The 6,000-nt window shown below is 35.8% G+C and overlaps 1 protein-coding gene across 1 annotated transcript in view; it reads right to left on the reverse strand.

The window, feature by feature from the left end:
• The window catches only part of Acer3 (alkaline ceramidase 3), a gene marked incomplete at its 5' end in the record, with an annotated part of 105,905 nt that overhangs the window by 65,290 nt on the left and 34,615 nt on the right, over positions 1–6,000 (reverse strand).

Below are 6,000 nucleotides of genomic sequence, written 5' to 3' on the forward strand. Positions count from 1 at the left end.
AGGTGGTATGGTGCTGAGTCACCATGGCATCCAGCCAATATGGCGCTGGCCACTAGAGGCCATGTGCTAAGCCCCACCCTTCTTCCACTGAGTCAAATTACAACTTCCTACTTCCCTTTTTGTAATATCCTGTTCCCTTTTCCCATGCTCCCATCCAATCCTGGTCCGCCTCCCAAACCCTGCCTCCAGCCTGGGGCTATTTAACCTTGGACCCCAGGAAAGATCCTTAGAAGCCATGTTTTTCTCTTTCCTGTGGCCTTCTCTGCGTCCACAATAAAGGCATTTTATTCTGTTTTACTTCTCTCTGCACTAGAAAAACCTATCACTATGAGTGTGTTTTGAAAAATCTATTAGGTCTACAATGCAGTTTAAATCTGCTGTGTCTTTGTTGCCTGTTTAGATCTGTCTACTGCTGAAAGAGGGATGCTGACATCTTTTATTACTGAATGGCAGTCTATCCCTGTAGATCTATTAACAATTGCTTTATATATTTAGATGTTCTGATGTTAGGTACATGTATATTTACAATCCATATACTCACAAGTTTAATGGACCCATTTATTACGTAATGACCATCTTTTTCTCTTTTCACAATTTGGTACTTAAGTCTATTTTACCTGACATCAGTTTCCATTTGCATCTCTTTACTTTTGTCCTCTGTATTCTTTGTGTAGGGGTGTGTGTGTGTGTGTGTGTGTGTGTGTGTGTGTGTGTGTGTGTGTGTGTGTATAGTACTGGGGATTGAACCCAGGGTCTTCACACTGAGCTAAATCTGTAGCCCTTTTCATTTTGAGACAGGATCTTACCAAATTGTTCAGGTGGGATTTAAAATTTTAATCCTTCTGCCTCAGCCTCCAAAGTCCTGGAATTACAGGTATGAGTCACCATGTGCTTTGCTGTGTGTTCTAGTTGAAGTGATATTTTGTAGGCATCATATATTTGGGTTTTGTTTTTAATCCATTCAGGCACTCTTTCTTTTTAAAAAATTTGGTACATGTTTACAGTACAGGATTCTATCCCTCATGAGGAGTAGGTACATGTACATAATACATCTTAATTTATTTTTTCAACCCCTCTCCCTCCCTTCCCACCATTTCTTGGACCCCTTCCCTTTAACAAAAGATTTATCATCCGATTTTTTATTATGCTATTTATATTCTGTGTTTCTCATAGCATATTAAGAGAAACCATGCAATATTTAAGCTTGTGTGTCTGATTTATTTTACTTAACATTATTGTTATAAGCAGCTGAGTTAGATAGAAATATTATAGGCAGTCAGACAGGGCCAGGCCCTCGAAGGAGCCAGAGAAGATGAGATGCCTTGCAACTGTGGGGGAGACAGACACCTCTAGCTGTGGACGAAAGATTAAAAGATATGCCCACATACTTCTCTAGGGATGGACCTCAGGGATTGATATTGTAAATAGGTAGCAATCACCTTGAAAAAGCCAGGAAGAATCACTAACCCATCCCCCTATAGGAAGGGCCCCTGTTCTGTATTCATGCCCACTTGCTACGTGACTCACTTCCCCATTTGATCCTGATTTAATCAATTTTACCTGAACAATTATACCTGTAATCTTATTGGATGACCATAGTTTTGTCCCATCCCATGCCCACCTAGCGAGTTCCCATGCTCCTTGGACGGGCCTCACCTTGTGGTTTTGCTCTATAGAAGTCCCTAGAAAAGGCAGGTTCCCTGGGCAACCCACTGGGGCCCCCTTCTGTCCCTCTCTTGAACAGAAGCTTTCCTTGCCTCAATAAATGTATTCTGCTATTAACCTCCATTGTTCCTAAAATTCATTCTTCGATTTTAGAGAACATGAACTCATCCCAGATACCTTTCAGGTTGGGAGTTTTTTTTCCCCTATATCATTATGGTCTCAAGGGGCCATCTATTTCCCTACAAAGGATTCAAGTTTACCCTCCTTAATGGTACAGCAGTACTCCATTCTGTATAAACACTGTTTTTTTGTTTATCCACTCATATGCTGATGGACATTTAGGCCACTTCTAAGATTTAGCTATTATGAGTTGTGCTGTTATAAACATGGGTATTCATATATTACTGTAATGTGATATCTTTGATTTAGTCTATGTCTTTTAACTGTATAATTTAATTCATTTGTATTTAAGGTCATTATTGACAAGTATGGATTTATTGTTGCATTTTGTTATATTTTCTCATATATTCTTTCTTCTCCTATAATTTTTAACACAGTGATTTTTCTTTAGTGTTTTGATTCCTTATTAAATTTTAACGTATTAATTATAGGTTTTTACTTTGCAGTTACCATGAGGCTTACCAAGAACATCTTATAGCTATACCAGGTATATATAAACAAGATAAACACTGAAGTTTGATGGAATAAATAGAAACAACCAAAAAACCCTTGAACAAAAAAAACCCTTGATACTTTAACTCTTCCTGTTCTGTTTTAAATTTTGATATCATAATTTATGTTTATGATTTATGTAATTAATACTACTTTAATAATTATTATTTTAATGGTTTTGTCTTTTACCCTTCATACTAAAGATACCCTACCCTACCATTACTAGAGTACAGCATGTGCATTCTTAAAATGATCCTCCTAGGTCTTGGGCTCCACCAGCATTCTGCAAGTTCCATATTGAATCCTGAGTCTCCCACAAATAGGCTTTTTGTTTATGTTTGGATGCAGAATTCTTGTGTTGTAGAGGAATATGTCAGAATGATCTTTTATTCTATCATCTTGAGGATGTCAATCCACATGTATTCTAGTTTTTAACTTTTTGATTGATTTCTTTCAGGCATTTGCTTGAATTAAGATTTTGCTAAGGTCTCCTGTTTTATAGTTATTTATGGGGGAAGAACCTCTGTTAGATGAACACTGTTTAAAGATCCCACTGTTTTCCTTTAACAGAGATTTTTTTAATGGAAATACTTTTTTTTGTGGGAGGGAGGTGCATTTCACATGGTAAAGTTTTTCAGTAGCAGGTCCATTTTATAGTTTCTTTAAAACAAGATTCCTAGTTCAAGACTGCCCCCTTCTGTCAGAATACTAAAGTTTTATGTGTGTGTGTATGTGTGTAAAAAATTACACATGTGTAATTTTTATTTTTGAGAGAAAAGAGAGGTCTATGTGTTTATCCCTTTTTTTCTGATGCTGGGGATTAAACCTAGAGCCTTGCATATGCTAGGCAAGTATTCTACCACTGAACTGTATAACTCCTTGCAATTCTGTTTTAGAAGGAACTTTAATTCTCTCCTGTAACTTCCTTCCTTCCCTTCACTAACATGACTCCACAGGATGCTTCCTTTCTATTCATCTCTTCCCTAGAACAGATGCCTTTCTCAAACTGCCACTGAAGATCTTGTACACTTTTAAGTCCTTTACCTTTAATAAGTACTGTGATCTCTGCCAGATCTTAGCTTTCTTTATAGACTTTGCATTTACTGTCAGACATTCCTTTCTCTTGGTGTTTTTGTCAGACTTAGATCCTCAATTCTTCTATCCTATTTTCCAGGTTTCTAAACTTCCCTAAGTCTGAAACACCAGATAGTTCTACTGGAACTTGGTGTTTATCTCCTTCTTTAAAAAAATTGAAGTTCATCAATACAATAATATGTTGCTTAAAAAAGAGACATGTTCTGAGAAATGTATTATTTAGACATCACAGAGTATACTTACACAAAACTCAGTAATACAGCCTACTATATGCCTAGGCTATAGAAATACAATATAAAAGATTTTTAAAAAGCATCCCCAAGCTGGGTGTGGTGGCGCACGCCTGTAATGCCAGTACTCGGGAGGCTGAGGAAGGAGGATCGTTGCGAGTTCAAGACCAGCCTGGGCTACAAAGTGAGCTCAAGGCCCGTCTGAACTGCACAGCAAGACCCTGTCTCAAAAAGACCAAAAAAAAAAAAAAAAGCATCCACAAGATCCTGAGTTCAATCCTCAATACCAGACGGAAAAAAAGACAAAAAGGATAAACTCATCAACGGATCCTACCATTGCTCTGGGTGAATAACATGTAGTGAGCAAACGTTAAATGCGAAGGCAGAGGACATGACTTTATAGACAGTATACACTTTGGTGATACTAAATTTATAGAAAATATTTTTCTTTGTTCAATAATTTACCTAATTTTTTTTACTTTATAAACTTTAAACATTTTTTAAAATTTTGAAGTCTATTATAATAACATTTAGCTTAAAATACAAACATATTATACATATATATATAAATTTTTTTGTATCTTTATAAACTTTTTCTATTTTAACACATTTCTTGATATATTTCTTTAGTTGCACTGGGGATCAAACCCAGGGACTGCACACTGAGCTACATCCTCAGCCCTTTTTATTACTCTGAGGTAAGTTTTCACTAGTTGCTAAGCTGCCCAGGCTGGGTTTGAATTTGTGATCCTCCTGCCTCTACCTAGAGTGCTGAGATTACAGATGTGTGCCACTACATATGTGGTTCTTTTTTTACTTTTTAAACTTTTGTTAAAAATAAAGACACAAACACACAAATCCATAAAGGCTCACGGAGGATTGAGATCATAGTATCAATGTCTTTCACCTCCACTTTTTATCCATGGTCTTCAAGGGCAATAACATACATGGAGCTGTCATCTCCTATGCTAACAAGGCTTTCTCATGGAATCCAGCTGAAAGATCTGCATGAGGCTATTTTATAATTAACTTTTGTACATATGCATTTAGAAGGTGTATACTCAATAAGGTATATAGTATATAAATAAGTAATATAGTATTTGTTATCAATAATGAATACAGCCTTGTGTCACACAACAATGTTTTGCCCAAACATGGACCACACGTATGACAATGGTACTATAAGATTATATTGCCTAGTGACATGGTGGCTGTCTTGGCTTGTGTAAGTACCATACTCTGATCCTTGTGCAACAGTAAAATTGCCTAACCATACATTTCTCAGAACATATCCTTGATATTAGGTATCTTAGGAGAGTATTATATACTGTACATAATTTTATGGTTGTACTTTTATACTACTGGCAGTACAGGTTTACATTAACATCATCACAAACATATGAGTAATGCATTGCACTACCATGTAACAATGTCTGTGATATAACTAGATAGGAATTTTTCAGCTCCCTTATAATCTTATGAGATCACTGTAGTACATATGGTTCATTATTGGCCAAGATCTTGCTATGTGGTACATAATTGTATTCTCTTTCTCTTAATAAGGCTAAAGTAAGGGTTACATGTAATTTTATTTGCTTTCCTTCTTAATCTGTGTGAATTTCTGGGACACTGAGTGAACAAATTCTAAATGTAAGTGACTACGACTATCCAAAGTCCCTTAAATCTTTTTCTTTTTATTGTTGTTACTGATTGTGATTTGTCCATATTTTATAAACATCCTTAAAACACTCCAGATAAAAAGGGTGAAAGTTATGGATGTTCTCCTTGAGATAAATCAAGTACCTCTCCTAAAAGCTGATACATGTGAATAACTGATTTAGAATACTCTCATATCCAATGATCAATGTAATTACAGTCAAACCTGACACGATATATTATAGCTTACTCTTTGTGGTAATTTGAAGGCCTTTCTGCCCATGTAAAAATAAAACACAAAATGAGCTAAAACAAAAGAAACTCTGCTTAGAATTATAAAATAATGTTTAGAGATGTATATAAAATAAGCTAAAATCCACTTTTGGGGGCTGTTTCTTTATTATGATGATGCAAGAACATAACAGAAGTGATTTCCCCACCTTAGGCTCTTATAAAGTTGGCTCATCACGCATCATTTACTGAGGACCACTAAACTGCCAGATCACAGGAATACAAACAAGACACAGTCCCTAATTCACAGAGCAGTAGAGAAATATGAGTAAGTTATAAAAGGTTAGACAGGGTTTGGTATCTTCTCCAAAAATTTTAAAACCATAGAAAATTACACTATATACTATTTCTTCCATATCACACACACATATATATATACTATATAAATATA

The sequence above is a fragment of the Chinchilla lanigera genome, unplaced genomic scaffold (assembly GCF_000276665.1).
Source record: "Chinchilla lanigera isolate Chin_1 unplaced genomic scaffold, ChiLan1.0 scaffold00013, whole genome shotgun sequence".
Taxonomy (NCBI): domain Eukaryota; kingdom Metazoa; phylum Chordata; class Mammalia; order Rodentia; family Chinchillidae; genus Chinchilla; species Chinchilla lanigera.